Source organism: Amblyomma americanum, chromosome 4, assembly GCF_052857255.1.
Source record: "Amblyomma americanum isolate KBUSLIRL-KWMA chromosome 4, ASM5285725v1, whole genome shotgun sequence".
Lineage (NCBI taxonomy): Eukaryota > Metazoa > Arthropoda > Arachnida > Ixodida > Ixodidae > Amblyomma > Amblyomma americanum.
Genome location: NC_135500.1, coordinates 221,198,453 through 221,214,692, shown reverse-complemented (window position 1 = coordinate 221,214,692; position 16,240 = coordinate 221,198,453). Strand labels below are relative to the sequence as shown.

Here is a 16,240-nt window from a genome sequence, read left to right as displayed (position 1 = left end):
GTGAGACCAACGCAGTGCTCAGCAGTGTGAGAATAAGGGAGCAGAAGTTATACGCCTAAAGGAACATAACGCACCAAGTGCAGCCAAGAGCAATTAAATAATCGAGGAATACAGCAATGGATTCCTATAAAGGGGACGGCAGAGGGTCGGGTGGGCGGATCATCAGAATGGGGAGAGAGAGTGGAGCCAAGCGGGGAAAAAAACTGAAGTTCGTGTATATGTATATATACATGAATTTCAGTTTTTTTTTCTTTCTACATTTCAGAGCGCAAAAAGTTATTACCGGCCTTGTTACGTTACATTACGGTGCGGTTGTTCAGGTTGCACACGCAGCATTCCATTATGCTTCACTGTGAAGCGGAAAACAGTTTCACAAGGTTACTTTTTTTCAGTCAGCGGACGAGTGATAGTTGAATAGAACCCGAGTTAACTGGTCTTGGTGTCACCGCTTATTCAGTCATCCACCGAAGCGGGTGCGACGATGTGCACTTGGAGTTCCCGTGCCTATGTTTTGTGGATACAGGCCAACGCGTATGTAACCAAAAGAGGCAAAACGTGCTGCAGAAGACTTTCATTCATCGACAATTAAGGAGTGAGGCCAAGGAACCAGGCAGGGTGCTATACCACTTCGCACTATGCGTCACTTAATTGTTCCGTCTGCTGGTGAATGTGTTTAATGTGATATCAAATGCTTTACTCCGCGGAAATAATTTTTGTTTGTGGCTGGGCCTTTTTTTAGACATTTTACTTGTGAGCATACCGTGCGTTCTGTATTGCTGTTCTGACAGCACGAAGCGTGACAGCTCACAAATTGTGTGCAGTTCTCCCTATACGCTTCTAGTTCATTGTCATCCCTTGGAAATGCGCAAGTTTCCACGACCCCGCTGTGCACGCTTTGACGAAGCTGCTATGTCATTCTCTCGGAGCTATTGCTATAGTCATCATATATTTTTGCCTGCCAATGTCGGGGCAGAGGAGTATAAAAATGGTGTTCGCTGGGACAACGCGAGAAACGCAGTGCGCCAGGAGGGCGCAACAAGTACGTGTGCGGAAGCTATCTTGGAGATAGCTGCAGGGTAGACGGGAGAGCGCTGACGTCTCGCTGATAAGCAGCTCTCTGCTTGTCCGCCGAGGAATTGGCGGCTGCTGTGGACCGGCATGTGCCTACACTATTACGCCGAGGTCTGGGAGATACGGTGTGCCACGACGCGAAAAACGAGGAAGCAGCCGGGATTGGTGCGTAATAGTGAGGTGAGACAAGAAGTGTATCGACGCCGTTTCTTGTATGTGGCCCCTTTCTGTGTACGCCTCATCGCCGAGACACTGAAACATGCACCCATGTTTCCGCTCCTCCACACGGTCTCTAAGTAGTGCAGAAAAGTGAGACAGTTCGGCTATGCGGTGCAGCCAGCGTACGGCGGGGCAATGCAGAGGAGACGAGCATTCAGGCGCCGCCGCCGGCAGCAGCAGCCGGGTTCATCGACCCTGCGGAGCGAGTCACGTGCTGCGCACCGGCGATGACGTCTGGCCGGGGATCCCCGGAGCCGCGCTGACTGGGGCGCCGAGGCCGCTCTTCCTCCAGCGGCGCAAGGGCTTGAGTAGATCACCGCTTTCCTTGCGGCGAGATCGAAGGCTGGCCCGCACCTCAACGAATGTCGTTTAACTGTTCTCAATCACAAATTGCCCGTGCGTTTCGACATCGGCTATGCGCAGATTTATTAGTAGAAAAAATACCTATTCGCCTGGTCGAAGCTGGAAGGGGTGGGGCGTATCTGTCATCACTCTTGTCAGAGACCACTCAGCTCCCCTCCCACCTCTGGAGGCGGTCAGATAGGCAGCTTCTAAGGTCCGTTTAACTGCTCCGGGGAAAGATGTCCGGCGCTTCATTCGCCTTACCCGTTTTATAGCGCCCTTTGCGGGTTCAAAGCTGGAACAAATGTGGTTTCATTCATCCATTCACTCGCGGGGCTGTCGAGCAGCTTTAGGAAGATTTTGACAGCCGCTAGGCACAGGGGTTCACGCGTCGACGCCTGTCGACCGAGCTCTGCATTCCTCCTCGCGTCGCAGGATGAAATGCTTGCACCGTCTATAGTTGCGTTTGCTATCGAGAGGTGGCGCTAGCCTCTTCCAGGAACCCATAAATGCCGAATAAGCAACCGCATGGAAACAACAGGAGTCAAGGAGACGGGTCCAGGATTTTTCCAAAACTATAGACAATCGTGAACAGATGGATGTTATATGCGTTGATCTTGCCAAAGCCTTCGATAAGGTTCCCCATCGTAAATTACTTTTGAAACTGTACAAAGCTGGTATAAATGGCGACGTTCTAAAATGGATCGAAGACTAACTAATCGCAAGCAGGCAGTTCGCGTTGATGGTTCAGAGTCTGGTTTTCTAGATGTATACTCAGGAGTACCACAGGGGTCCGTGTTAGGGCCAGCACTTTTTCTGCTTTATATCAATGATGTAGTAACCGCTTTAGATAGTTCTGCTAAAATAAAACTCTTTTGCAGATGACTTGATTTTTGCACCGGCAACTTGTTCAGAGTATCAGATTAAACTCAACCGAAACATTCAGGCGTTTGGGAGTTGGTGTGATAAGTGGGAAATGCGAATTAATTTTGATAAGACCACATACACGCATATCACTGCAGAAAAGAATATTTTTACTTTTCAGTACGATATTCAAGGCTACAATCTAGTTTATGTTTCTTGTTTCAAATATCTTGGTGTTTCTATTTCGCATGATTTAAAATGGCACAATCACGTAGAAAAAGTGTGCTCAGCGGCACAGAAGAAACTGGGTTTTTTTAAGAGCAAAACTGGGGAGGGCAACAAAAGATGTTAAACTGGTGGCTTACAGATCTCTTATCCGACCATCCCTAGAATATGCGTTAGTAGCATGGACGCCCCATCAAAAGGTAATGTGGGCCAAAATAGAGAAGGCGCAACGCCGGGTGGCGCGTTTTATTCGTTCGAAATATAAAAGGATAGACTCAGTTTCGGCGATGTTAAAGTCTTGCGGTCTTGAATTATTGGAAGATCGGTGCAAGAAGCAGAGACTAAAAACGTTATTTCAAATAATTCACGGCGAACTAAAAAATAATAAAGATTTGTACTTAAAACCTCCAGGCAGACTGAGCTCCCGCTTAAATCATAGTGAAGCGATTCGACCGTACTTGTCCCGAACCAATGCCTTTCGTTGTTCGTTCTTCCCAGAGGCAATAGAGCTGTGGAACAAGCTGCCTGCAGAAATTGTTCGCAGTTCTGATACCGCATTGTTTGCAAATGCAGTCAAGGTCTCTTACTAAAATCTATACCATATGAAATTGCATAGTTTTGTGTGTGTGTGTGTGTGTGTGTGTGTGTGTGTGTGTGTGTGTGTGTGTGTGTGTGTGTGTGTGTGTGTGTGTGTGTGTGTGTGTGTGTGTGTGTGTGTGTGTGTGTGTGTGTGTGTGTGTGTGTGTGTGTGTGTGTGTGCGTGCGTGCGTGCGTGTGTGTGTGTGCGTGCGTGTGTGCGCGCGCGTGCGTGCGTGCGTGCGTGCGGCAGATGGCTGAACGTTTGAATACGTGTCTTATAGTCTGTATATCCTATGTTGTGTTCTATCTGCAGGCCACTGTATTGTATGTACATATTTCTTTTTGTATCTGGTTGCTTATTCTTGTATGAACGTGTTAATGTGCAACATCCCTCCCTGTAATGACCCTCAACTGAGGGTTGACAGTATTCCTAAATAATAATAATAATAATAATAATAATAATAATAATAATAATAATAATAATAATAAAGAGAACAAGCAATGGCTGCAGACGCTCGCCGAAAAACCGGCACTGGCTGTGTACCGCGAGTGCAAGAACAGCATCGGACCCGAAAAGATTTTTGACAACGGCCTGGGTAGCACATTGCTGTTTAAGGCCGGAGCGCTGCGAACACTGGTGTACCACCGTCGCTTCGATACAACACCAGAAGCTCAGGCAGCACTATGCCGAGCGTGTGGCGACGCGGAGGAGACCATCGAGCATCGTGCCAGAGACTCCATCCGAGGCCGACAGAGGGCACCACATTCCCACAGGCGCTCGGGTTTCACGGTTCTGTAGTGGACGACGAAGGAGACAGCTGTAGACGTCTAGTGTGACGTCTAGGAAGCCGTCTTCTCAATAGCGAGGGAGCACTGTGTCTAACCGCGCGAAGTCGCAGAGTCGGACGTGAACGAGGTCGATGAGTGAACCACCCACCTCCTGACTTTAGCCTTTGCGTGTTTTTTTCTTGGTTGTGCGTTTTTTTTTCTTTTCTCTCCTTGTGCGCTTTCATATTCTCGTTTTTCTGTTTTTTTTTTTGGTCCGGGTGCCCAACGTAGTGGTGCCCGCCCGTTACAAAGGGTAAGGCCTCAAGTATCTATCTATCTAATCTACTTGTTTCAAGAGTAGCACTGGGTGCCCATGGGAGACGGGCTGGTCATCGCTCGAAGCACGGGAAGCTCAGAGTAAAATACTATACAAAGAACGCCCGAGGAAATTGGACGACAACAGGTGGGCAGATAAGGTACTTGAATACTACCCATACAGAAAGAGCGTTGACTCAGAATGGCGGAAAAGGGACTAGGAAACTATAATCAGTAGGTATGCCAGACACGAGGACGGAAAAAAGAAAGAGCATTAAACGGCAGGTAAGAAACGCGATTAATTGGTTTGTTCATAGAACGTTACGTCCAAGTACTATACACCAGGGTGGCCAAATCCTGCTCTGGTAAGGGAGTGCGTTGTCGCTTCTGGTCACCGAGATCAGGCCGCACCCCAGGCCTGGTTATGCAATTCCATCGACACGCGGAGTTTTTTATTTTTTTTCATGCCCGGTGGAGAATTGTGTGGCGGACGCCCTACCTCTACGCGATCGCCTCTACCTCCGCGATGGCGGAGAGGTAGGGCGTCCGCCTCGCGTGCAAAGAGGACCGGGGTTCGAATCCCGGTGCCGCGCAAATCTCCACCGGGCATAAAAAAAAAAAAACTCGCGTGTCGATGGAATTGCATAACCAGGCCTGTGGTGCGGCCTGAGCTCGGTGACCACAGCCGAGTGACAGTTGTAAATTCATGTTATACCATCCAGCCACCCACCCCACTCCTCGTCATCTGTCGAAAGAAATTGATTTTCTTTTATATGATATGAACGGCTGCGCAAATCAGGACACAGACAAGAAAGAGACACCACATGCGCACTACTACCAATTCTGTTTATTCTAAGGAAAAGTGGCATATTTATACAGTTCCGCTCAAGCATGATACTCATCCCATTATCACTTCGAACCCAGCACGTGGTATGAAATGCCGCTACATCAGGTTAACAGACTATATACTGCAGATTAGACTAACAGATCAAAGGAATTAAGAACGGGAAAAAAGGGCCATCCCTTAGCAAAAGCAGTGTCAAACAATCGTAGCAACAGCAGAGTCATACAGGAGAAGCAAAAGCAGTCAGAAACCAAAAACAAAATATAAAAAGTAAAAAACCAATAACAATCGTATCAAAAGCAGTCAAACATATGAAGCAAAAGCAGTCAGAAAAAAGATAAAACCAATAACAAAATTTAAAAAAATTAAGAACCCACCTAAACAAACAGCAGACGGCCGCTATAGAAATGCTAGGCTGAAAAGTAGCACAGAACATGATGTAACAAAAAACTGTCTAGGAAGGAAACTTCATTTCTACGGAGGAATACCGTTCTTGTATGTGTCCTGATTTGCGCAGCCGTTCATTTCATCATGCACCAACTCGCCCCTCAGGCCGTTATTCTGAAGTACCTTTCTTTTATATCTTGTATTTTTGACTCGTTCCTAAGCTAAGGATAGTGGCGCATATCTGGGGCTACCAACATGACGTAATCTCTCCAACTATCGGCATTTATTCGCAAACATTTTACTCACTTGAGTTGTTGGTTATCACCGTCCACAAGCGGACATGTCATTGAAGCGCAGGTGTAATATTACGTACAGTCGTGGGCAAAAGTAAGCGAGAGGCGCCACCCTGCTATGCGTGGGGGCGGCACCTGACCAGTGGTGTCCGAGCTATTTTACCACGGGGGCTGCGAAAAAAACGGTTTACCATAACACTGCTTTTTATCGTGAGAGGTCATGCAGACGCTAAGCAGTAAATGAATAAACAAAGTCAACACACCGACATAAGACCATGATGTATAAACAAGCTGGCTCAGTAACAGTAGCACGCATTCAGTCTAGAGTTCAAATATATTCTCCCTTGTGATGTTACAACTGGTCAGAAGTCGCACACACATGCATTTTTACATTTCACTGCCATGCTGTGCGACTTCCTTTTCGCGGTGCATGCCTGAATTACGGGGTCCAAGCTGGCGTCAGCTCACGGTGCACGTGCAATGAGTCAGCCTTTCCGGCGACATTGTGCTTCGAGAGCGAGCGTTCACGCGTCGCAGGGCACCGAAGGATGCCGACGACGCGGGGACCGTAGGAACAAGAAGCGTGCGCTTGAAAACTTCACCGAAAGTATACGCTTCGCATTTTCATCCTTCGATAACCTTGGTTGCTGTCGCACCTGCTGCTTCCAAGTGATGGCAACATCAGCAATTGTGCAGCAAGCCGGGAGACGTCCAAGTCCGAGGTTCCAAGATAGCGGCTGCAGAGGGCGTCCCCTTGGCCGCATCAGTCGCGATTCCTTCCAGAGGAGCGAGCTGCAGTCGAATCTCCTGCTGATCTACGCCGTCAAGAGTATCGACCAGCTCACAGAAATATTTCCTCAGCGCCGTCTAATATGAGGCAGGTGAAACAGGACGGCTTGTAGATTCCAGCCGCGTTGGTGGCCTTTTTTCCCCTCTGGAGGGAATTTGAGGTCATCTTCTTCGGCTTAGGCAGGTGCAAGAAGAAAAAATCTTGTCGAAGGCTTCATCGCTCCGCAGATTTTTCATCGTCAACTCGAGCACATCTTCCGACTTGCTTTCTGCAGCGGCAGAGCAACTGCAGCTTCGATGTGCGCGGGCGAGTTCCTGGGAGGGACCGAAGACAGTGATGGATGCACTTAAGTAAAAGCAGCGTGGAGGTCATCTGGAATATAAGTCCGCTCTTTGAGGATTTCCGCGAGAGTGACTTGCACCCGATCATAATTGTCCAAGAACCTCGACATGGAGTTCACTCGTACGGACCAACGGGTTGGGCACAGAGGCAGCAGCAGCTTCACCGACATGCCCATCTCGCATTGTGACGGGCAGGGAGCTGACACAGTGCCAGTGTGCATCGACTTTCTAATTCAGGAGTGCGTTGAACACGTCTTTCACAACATCCAATGTGGTACAATTACCTTAAGAATTGCGACCCACCTCCTGAAGTGCAGGTCGAGGGAGTGATTACTGCAGTGAACATATGTCGATTCGGCTGCTCATCCTTGATAGGCTTCTGCATCCCGCTAATCTGTCGAGACACATCAACAATGTCCCCGGAGGTTGTGGACACCAAGAGGTAGCCTGATCAGCACATCTTTGATCGTTGAAAATGACGTTGTTGCTTTGGTATCAGGTTGGTTGTACACGCCTAAGAACGCTTCATGCACATCAAGTCCGTCAGAATAAATGTACCTTACGCACACAGAAAACTGCTCTTGATCCGACGGGTCAGTTGTCGAGTCTGCCATGGTGGCGTAGAAAGGTGACTGACTGGGTGGTTTTGTCGCCACGCATTCTCTGGACACTGTGCGCCATGATTTTGAGTATTTCGTTTTGCACGTTGGCGCTAAGCCACATCTGTCCCGTTTGTTGAGCCAGGTTCTTGGGTTGAAGGAGTGTACGATGGGGGGCTAGTTGGTAATCCATGAACTAAGAACGAAAACCACGCAAAGGACGATACACAAGGAAGAAGCAGACAGGACGAGCGCGGAGTTGCAAGTCCGCGCTCGTCCTGTCTGCTTCTTCCTTGTGTATCGTCCTTTGCGTGGTTTTCGTTCTTAGTTCAAGGTTCTTGGGACATCCTGTCTTCGTTCTTCTAGAAGCAAGGTGGCCGCGAGTGGACAGACCACTCCGAGCAAGGAAGCGCAACGAGCTTACTGTAGTAGCCCGTAAAGCCGCGCGATTCTCTTGTTGCTGCTGAAAACTCTGCTTCGAGACGAGTGGCGCTACTGGTGGCCCTTTCTCTCTCCGGATAATATGGTGGATCGAGTCTCTGTGACGCTCGCTCTTCTCATGCATTTTGAAATGGTGGGTTCCCTTTCACCAGTTTCTAGAGCCTGTCTTCAGAAAAGCCGTCTCGACACAGTGCAGAGACTTCGAGCCCTTCATTTCAAGTACAGTCAAGACAGAAAACACAGTGCTGCTTCTCATCGTAACGAAGCCGTTGAGACGTCGGAAACCGCCGATGACTAGCAACTTCTGCTGTCATTTTGGGGGAAATTGAACGAAGTACAGGGATGAAATCTCCTTTCAATTCTGCACACAGCATCAGGAGAACTGTTTCTTTCCTCTGCAGGGCCTAGAGTGCCTAACTGTGGGGACATGCCGCGGCCGTACTCTCACTGGCTTCCAAGTCCACGATGTGTTCCTCTGGGGGTAGCTTGGTCCTCTTTACAGTTGGTGACCAGAGGTCCAGCGACGTCTGCTTATCATGCCATCTGCGAAACAAATTTATACGGTGTAATCAGAGGGTGTGTAATCGGAAAAAAATCGGGCGTCAAAAGTAACCTGAATATTCTTTGTAAATCTACACTCCGCCCAGCGCTTACAGTAAATGAGCATTATGCGGTTCCGTGTTTCCATTACAGTGCAACGAGAAGTAAGTTAATTAAGCAGCTCTTAAATGACGGGGCCATTCTCTTAAGTCAAGTCCAGGTCATCGTCGTCGTTGTAATGACTGCAGATTTATTCCCGGTGATCGATCGGGCACAGACATGGATTAACTCCTCCTGCTGGAAGCCAGCGAGCAATGATGTTTCGTTCAAGTCGCATGCGGAGATCGTGCTTTCGACATACTGCGCGTTTGCATTCGTTCTTCGCAAATCACTCGGACGGTGCTGGCAATACAGACGTGCAGCTCATCTCAGCGTCAGTGAAATAAACCTGTCTCTGCGCCGAAGCCTGGACCTTACATCACTGCGCAGCTGGACGAAAACCGCATATTGACGGGCAGTGAAAGAGATCCGAAATACCATCATCGACACAGAATGTCTTCCTGCTAAGTGTTATTCACCGCGACAGGGCGCGGAGGTGTGGAGACGCTAACGCGCCTAAGCCTGCACCCCGGCAGCGCTTTCCGAACCTCGCGACGAGTGTGTTGGATTCGCGATTTCACGGAACGACCTTTGCGAGCCGTTCTTTGTTCGTATAGGAGCACTAAGATATTAAACTGAACTACAATGCATTTTTGCCCACTTTTATTTTTCAACCCCTTACCTCCACCATGCATCCATTAATTAATTAATTCGATACTTATTGCATATTTATTTATGTATTTATTTAACAACACTGTCAACCCTCGTTCGAGGGTCCTTACAGATAGGGTATGAAAAAAAAAACAGAATTATTCACAAGCACTGAATACATCAGCATGAAGCGGTACATTCAGTCAAGCATCAAATGGCGCTTTCAAGCAAATGGTTATCCAGAGATTGTTCGAATTTATGCACATCACTCTGTTCCACAACACTCATTGGCAAGTCATTCCACATTTCAGTTACATGGGGAAAGAAGGAATGTCTAAATGTTTTCTTACGAAATACAAAAAAAAAAACGTTGATGACCCATAGCCATTGGCTAGTAACGGGTCCATAATTAACATAGGATACTAAATAAGTGCAGCACGCGAACAAATGAAACAAGAAATACAATCCATAACACAATAACTCATACGATGCATAGTTTATACAAAAAAATGAATATAAAGTCAGTTATCATTCACAATATTTCTGAAAAAATAACCTCTACAAAGCAGGAGTATAATTAGGGGCTTGTTTTATGTTTAGTGGCAAAGAATTCCAAATAAGAGCACCGTTAAATTCTACGAGCCTTTTTCCGTACAGCTTCTGACATGGAGGGAGATTAAAATTTTGGTTTGCGGCAGCTCGTCTTTAGTAACGGAATTTTAAGCAAAGTGATGGGAAGTGGATCTTTAGTTACTATGATTGTGTGAATGATCTGAGCAATTTTGAATTCGTACAATGCATTTAGTGGCATAACTAACATGAAGAGAATTGTACAGGTACATGCTACATTGAGAGCTCCCTGAAAAGGATATAAATTTCACGCCATTTCTCACGTATTACTGGTGAGGGCTAAAACTGTCAACTTTTCGCATTCATGATACTAGCTCTGAGTCGTATACTGGGCAGCACGATATAGTGGCTGACGTTGCAAATAGCACAAAAAATTAACATCGCAAAGAATAAAATTTTTACAAACAAAAACTACCGTGAATACTGAAGTCTCCGTGGGTGCTATGAATGCGAAAGCATTGTTCACTGCTGCTGTTTCCATTGGTGCATTTGTGGTCGATTGTGTCTGTGTTATTCTGTGAGTTTGTGTAACTTAGTTCGCGTTGGCCACCAAGCCCCACGGCGCTCCTTGGGTTCACACCTATATATGCAGAATTAGTCATTGTATGCTTAACATTCACTGATGGGGGCTAGCCCTCATATCAGTATACCAGCGCAGTAGCGCAGCGGTTAAGCCGTAGAGTTAATAAACTGAAAGCCGCACATTCGGCCCACGCATAAACGGCGCCGTGATCCAACAGTCTGCCTGTTGCCAGCTGTTTAGACACTGGCTTAATCTGCGCAAAGAACGTCGTTCGTGGGAAAATAGTCGCGATTGGAGCATTTGTGACGGCATACGTGTCTGTCAGTTCATGTGGGGGCCTTAATTTCTTCTGAATTGTTGCGGAGTGTGTTCTGTGTCACGCGCATATATGACACCACCCGGAACGATGTGCGACAAACGGTTGCATCACGATTTTTATACTGAACTCTGGGGAGGTATACATTTGAAAGTGCATAAGTCGTCGGTTCGAATCCCTGTCGCAAGCTAGCCTCCAGCTTGGCTGGCGCATGTTAGCTATGTGCAACGAGAAATCGTACGCCACCACCCGGAACGCTGTGCGACAAACGGCAGCGTCACAATTTTGGTACGAATTTTTGGAAAACTGGCGCCACATGGAGGTCGCAATGGAAACGAGCGACATGTATACGATTGTCTGAAGGGGTGGTGCTTGGCTTGCTGTCTGCGTCATACGGCCGCTTGATGACGTAACCCTATTTTTCTTGCCATCTACGAGTACGCACACGCACAGAAACGTGTGTGAGAGCCAGCCGTGGCTCTTGCTTGCGTTGGAAATAAAGATGACGGTGGGGTGCCTGAACATGTATGCTTCTAAGCAGGCCGTATGCAGGTGTGCTTTCGTGAGCCTCGTCGTCATTCTTTTAAGAATGCCATTGGTGAACACACCGAGATAGTCGACGTATGCTTTGAGTACGTCCCAAAACTACATGTGCTCCGTACGAACTGGGATCGCGAAGTTTCATGAATGAACAGCTTGGAACTTGTGCAAAATGCCTCGAACGGCAAGCGCTGTCAAAGCTGTACCTGCAGGCGGAGAGAGAGAGAACGCTGTGCCTTGCCTTGGCGTCACGCTTACCGTTTTAAAAGGCTCTCGTCGTTGCTCTTGGTTCCGTGCAGCGCAGATAGGTGGCAGCATGTGAGGGGCAGCCTTCTCATCCTTCTCATTCTTGAACCAAGTGTGTTTGACTGCGCACAGGAAAGGTCAGCAATAGAGGACATGCAGGAGGCGCGGGGATCGATCCCTAGATGAGATGTAGCCAGCGGCGATATGGTGAGTATATAAGCTTTCCCATAGCCTGGTGGTGAAATGCTTGGGAAATTGGCACTTGAGTAGCACATTGTGCCATGGTGCTCTTTGGCCATCCCGTAAGAAAATGGTGGATCTCAAGCGAGTAACTATTTGCGGAAAAAGTAAACTTGTCAGTCATGGTTTAGGAGCAACTGTCGACCTGAGAGTGTTTCCTTTGACGCTGCCTCGTGGAAGGGAGGCGAACGCAGAGGACGACGTCGCTTGAGTTGCGCCTGGCCAACTTGGCGCATCTGGCGCCGAATATGTGCGCTAGTCCCGTGCGCGACATATGGCATTTTCTCGTTGTGCCCGCCCACGCTGCGAAACAACTCTCGCCTTCCCCGAACACACCTGCGACCCTATAGGGAGCCGGCCACAGAACGGGGCCAGAGCTGAGGTTCATTGCCCCGCAACGCCGATTTCACTTGTCGCGTCCGCCCAGTGAGGCTTCGGATGCAAGTGGCTGCGCCTCTGTAGCTTCGAAGAAAAAAAAGAAAAATCGCAGGCGGGGGGGGGTCTTTTCTCAGTGCACCGAAGGGCGATTTTGCTGAGGAGCTCCCACTGGTCTGATTCTTCCTCCTCCGCCCGTTCTCTGGTCGTTTTTCTTGCGCCGCTTCGGAGGAGGCTGAACTGTATACCGCAGTCCAACAATGCACCGGGAAGAGGCGCACAAAAGCAGCTCTCTTCCCCACCGCTCCCTTTCGCCGAGACGGGAGAAGTCCTTATTTTGTGTGCGACCTGCCACGAGTTGGGGCACGCAAGTTCTCTATTCCGTTTAGGTATGCCCCGACACTGCAGCTTCTGGCCCCCGTCTTTCCTCCTCCTCCTCCATTGCACCGTTTTCACTCGGGTCATGAACCTCGGGGCCCCAGTGGAACAAGCGCGGTCGCCCCAAAGCAGCTCCACTTTTGTTTTCCTGTTGGCGAAAAACTTGCATTGAGGTTCGTCTCTCCGCGCGCGTTTAATGTCCGTGCAGTGCTCGTCCCCACCGCATGCGCCACAGTCGGTTGTGCTCACTGGGTACTCACGAAGTGGTGACTGCACTCTGGAGAGCAGAAAGGCTGCGAAATTGGTGTCTAAGCAAAACTCTTTATTTGCGCTGACTTGCGCCCACAATGGACTGAATCCCTCGGCGGCGGCGTAGCAACGGGCGTGCTCGGAGGCCGTGGAACAGAATGCCCGCCTCTGTCGGCCGTGCTCAATTTAAAGCCTATAGCGAACTTTCGAGATAAAGCGTTCAAAGTTACTAGGACATTCTGGAACAACGTAGAATAAGTTCTGCCTGGCTGCGATCAGTCGAGATAAATCTGGTCGCGTTTGCGTCGAAAACAAAGCGATAAAGTGGCGTGGCGGTAGATTTGAAGAAGGAACAAACACTGCAAATATTCGCGGCCATAGTATACGTTGCTGGATGGCGGGCCGTAATCAGAAGAAAGCACGCTTGCAGAGGGACGGTAGTGGACACGGTGTGGTACGCAGGATACTTACCAAAGAAGCTCCAGGTGGGCAGAAGTCGATCGATCGCCACGCCTTTGGGCGCCTCTCTGTGGAGATTAGAGCACGTTCCAGTGGTTCCGCAAGGAGAGCGCGGACAACAGCGCGTCACTGTTCTGCCCGATGGATCTGTCCGGCCGCGCACTCACTATAGATCCCGCTGCACGCCTGGCTGATCGCGGGCTGCGGAGCCGGCTGAGGTCGCCTTGTCAAGCGCACGCTCCTGCTGCCGCGTGTACGGCACGCCAAAGACGAGACGCGCATTTTCGGCACCCTTGGCACCAGAGCCCCACCAAAGCCCCCTTTGGCCGAGACTTTGTTTTCTTTAGCACTTTTATTCCCCTCATTTCGCCGTTGTGTGTTTGTCAGAAGCCTGCCTTGTGGCAAGCTGCCCACCTAGTGGCGGGAAACCTGCTTACCGGGACTGGTGGCAGTTCAGTTAATCGCGGGAGGCTTCTCGGGAACAGCAACCAAACCCAGGGAACCCACCGATGGCAGCAGCTGCCACAGCAGGGAATGGCGCATCGCCTAGTCGTTGCACCACTGCGTCAGGTGGGGTACGAGGATCGACTCCCAGGGATCTATGAATGCAAAGTAGAGAATTCCACATATGTTGGCATTACTCCATTACTGTTATCTCAACAACTTCCATCCGTGGATCCGAACACAGGCACCGAAGTGGTAACGCTCCTAATTCGCATTTGGCCTTACTACGCAAATCGACTCTCATTGTTTCTTATCCCTGCCGTCGTATTCGTTCATGTCGGAGGCAAAATGCGAGCGGTTTTGTTTCTTTTTTCATTGCGACTGCAAATAACAAAACATATGCCCTCACACGTTTTTGGCATGTGTGCAAATTACGACTAGAGTTAATTTAGCCTAACACATGCTACGTCCCATCCGATTCCAGACTTGCGACGGTCCCTGCGATCAGAACGCCACGCTCATTCCGATTCTGCAGTCATCGCCATGTCACTCCGTCTCTGTTCCATTTTGAGAAAGTAATGTAATTTTCGCAATAGCAAAGCTACATCGGAATTGCTGTAATGAGCGCTATTGTCTTTGCCATGATAAGTTTCGCGGTGACGGAAATGCCGAATTATTTTTATTTATTTATTTTTATTTAGAACATACTGCAGGCCTACAGTAGGCCCAAGCAGGAGGGGTGAGTACATAATATATGCAAAAAAGAACAGGTTTAGCAAAATTGAAAAAATGTTAAATACAAGTTGTAACACAAAATACAGCAATAAATACAATGCTCAGACGCAAAATACAAAAAGTGAACGAAAAAAACGGCTCTCAAATTAAATGCTGTGAAGAAAACATTGAGTCAAAAGAATCAGCTCTGGTTAAGAGATCTGGCGAGCACCTGTTCCACTCCTCAATGGTGCGTGGAAAAAATGAGTATTTAAAGGCGTTAATCCTAGCACTGTAAGGGGTTAATGATTGTGTATGATGATTTCGTGTTTGGCGCGTAGTGTTAGGTTTAAGGAAGGGGTCTGCATTCATAGACAGTTTATGGTTTTTTAGTAAGAAAAGTAGTTTCAGTCTTTGAATTTTCCGGTGCAGCTGTAATGTTTCAATACCGTGAGTTTGCATGAGGGTCGTTGGTGAGTCAGTTACACGATACTTTGAAAAAATAAAACGGACGGCTTTGCGTTGAATCATTTCAAGGGCCTCGATGTTACGTTTAGTGTAGGGATCCCAGACGGTGCACGCATATTCTAGTGATGGCCTTATTATTGAAAAGTAGGTTAATTTTTTAAGTTCAGGTGGGGCAAGTTTTAGTTTATGTCTAAGAAAGAAGAGTTTACGAAAGGCTGAGGAGCATACGTTTGACACATGTTTATTCCAGCTAAGGTTTTTCGTTATTGTAACTCCTAGATACTTGTACTCGCTGACTTCGGTCAGAAGGTGAGATGAAATATTGTAAGGAAATGAGAAGGAAGCCTTTTTGTTAGTTATCGTCATGTATACTGTTTTCTCTAAATTTAGCTTCATGTCCCATTTATTACACCATGTATGTATGTTCTGAAGATTGGAGTTTAGTAAAACTTGATCATCTTGGCAAGTAATTTGGTGAAATAAAACGCAGTCATCTGCAAATAATCTAATTTGAACAGGGGTAGTTATAACGTTAGTAATGTCATTGATATATATCACAAAGAGGAGAGATACGAGGACGCTTCCCTGTGGGACGCCTGAAGTGACCGGCAGGTGGTTTGAATAGCAATCATCAATACAAACAAATTGTGTGCGGTGAGAAAGGTATGAGGAAATCCAACGAATTATGAAATTAGGAAGACCAATAAGTTCAAGTTTGTAAATTAGTTTGGCATGAGAAATAACATCAAAGGCTTTGCTGAAGTCTAAAAAAATAACATCCATTTGACCAGCGCTATTTAGTACACTTGCAAAACTATGAATGACAGAAGTTAGCTGAGTGACAGTGGAAAAGCCTTTTCGAAGTGGAAATAATGAAAAAAGGTATTATTTCCCATTTCTGCAGGCATCACTGTCATTATATCTCTTTCTTTGCCTTCCGTGGTCGGGAAAAAGCGGATTCATACCAGAGCATGATAATGGAAAGATTGTAATTTTATTCCCCTTGCAATTTTGCAATCCCCACTGACATCACACTGTCTTTATGTCACTCCGGGGAGCTGAAAAAGTGTAATTACACCAGAAATAATTGAGGATATTTCATTCCCATTTAGGTCTTGCAATAATCGCAGGCATTATTTTTCGCTGTTTTTCGCCACAAGAGCGCTGCACCTCCCGCGGGTTCTCACGCTATGTTGAGCCCTCCGGACTGGGCTTTGAAAAGAGCGACGATCTCAAATATAAGGTGTGAAGTGAGCAACTTCTGAGGACCATCAGGAAGTCGCCCACGTA

At 47.8% G+C, this 16,240-nt stretch overlaps 1 protein-coding gene and 1 long non-coding RNA gene across 3 annotated transcripts in view; both read left to right on the top strand.

Annotated features, from left to right (window-relative positions):
- Eip78C (Ecdysone-induced protein 78C) overlaps window positions 1-16,240 on the top strand; it is a 159,754-nt gene that overhangs the window by 16,566 nt on the left and 126,948 nt on the right. The gene's annotated exons all lie outside the window — the stretch shown is intronic.
- LOC144127611 (uncharacterized) lies at window positions 5,745-9,526 on the top strand. The gene is made up of 2 exons (XR_013313554.1): window positions 5,745-7,782; window positions 7,972-9,526. It is a non-coding gene; the product is annotated as an uncharacterized LOC144127611 (long non-coding RNA).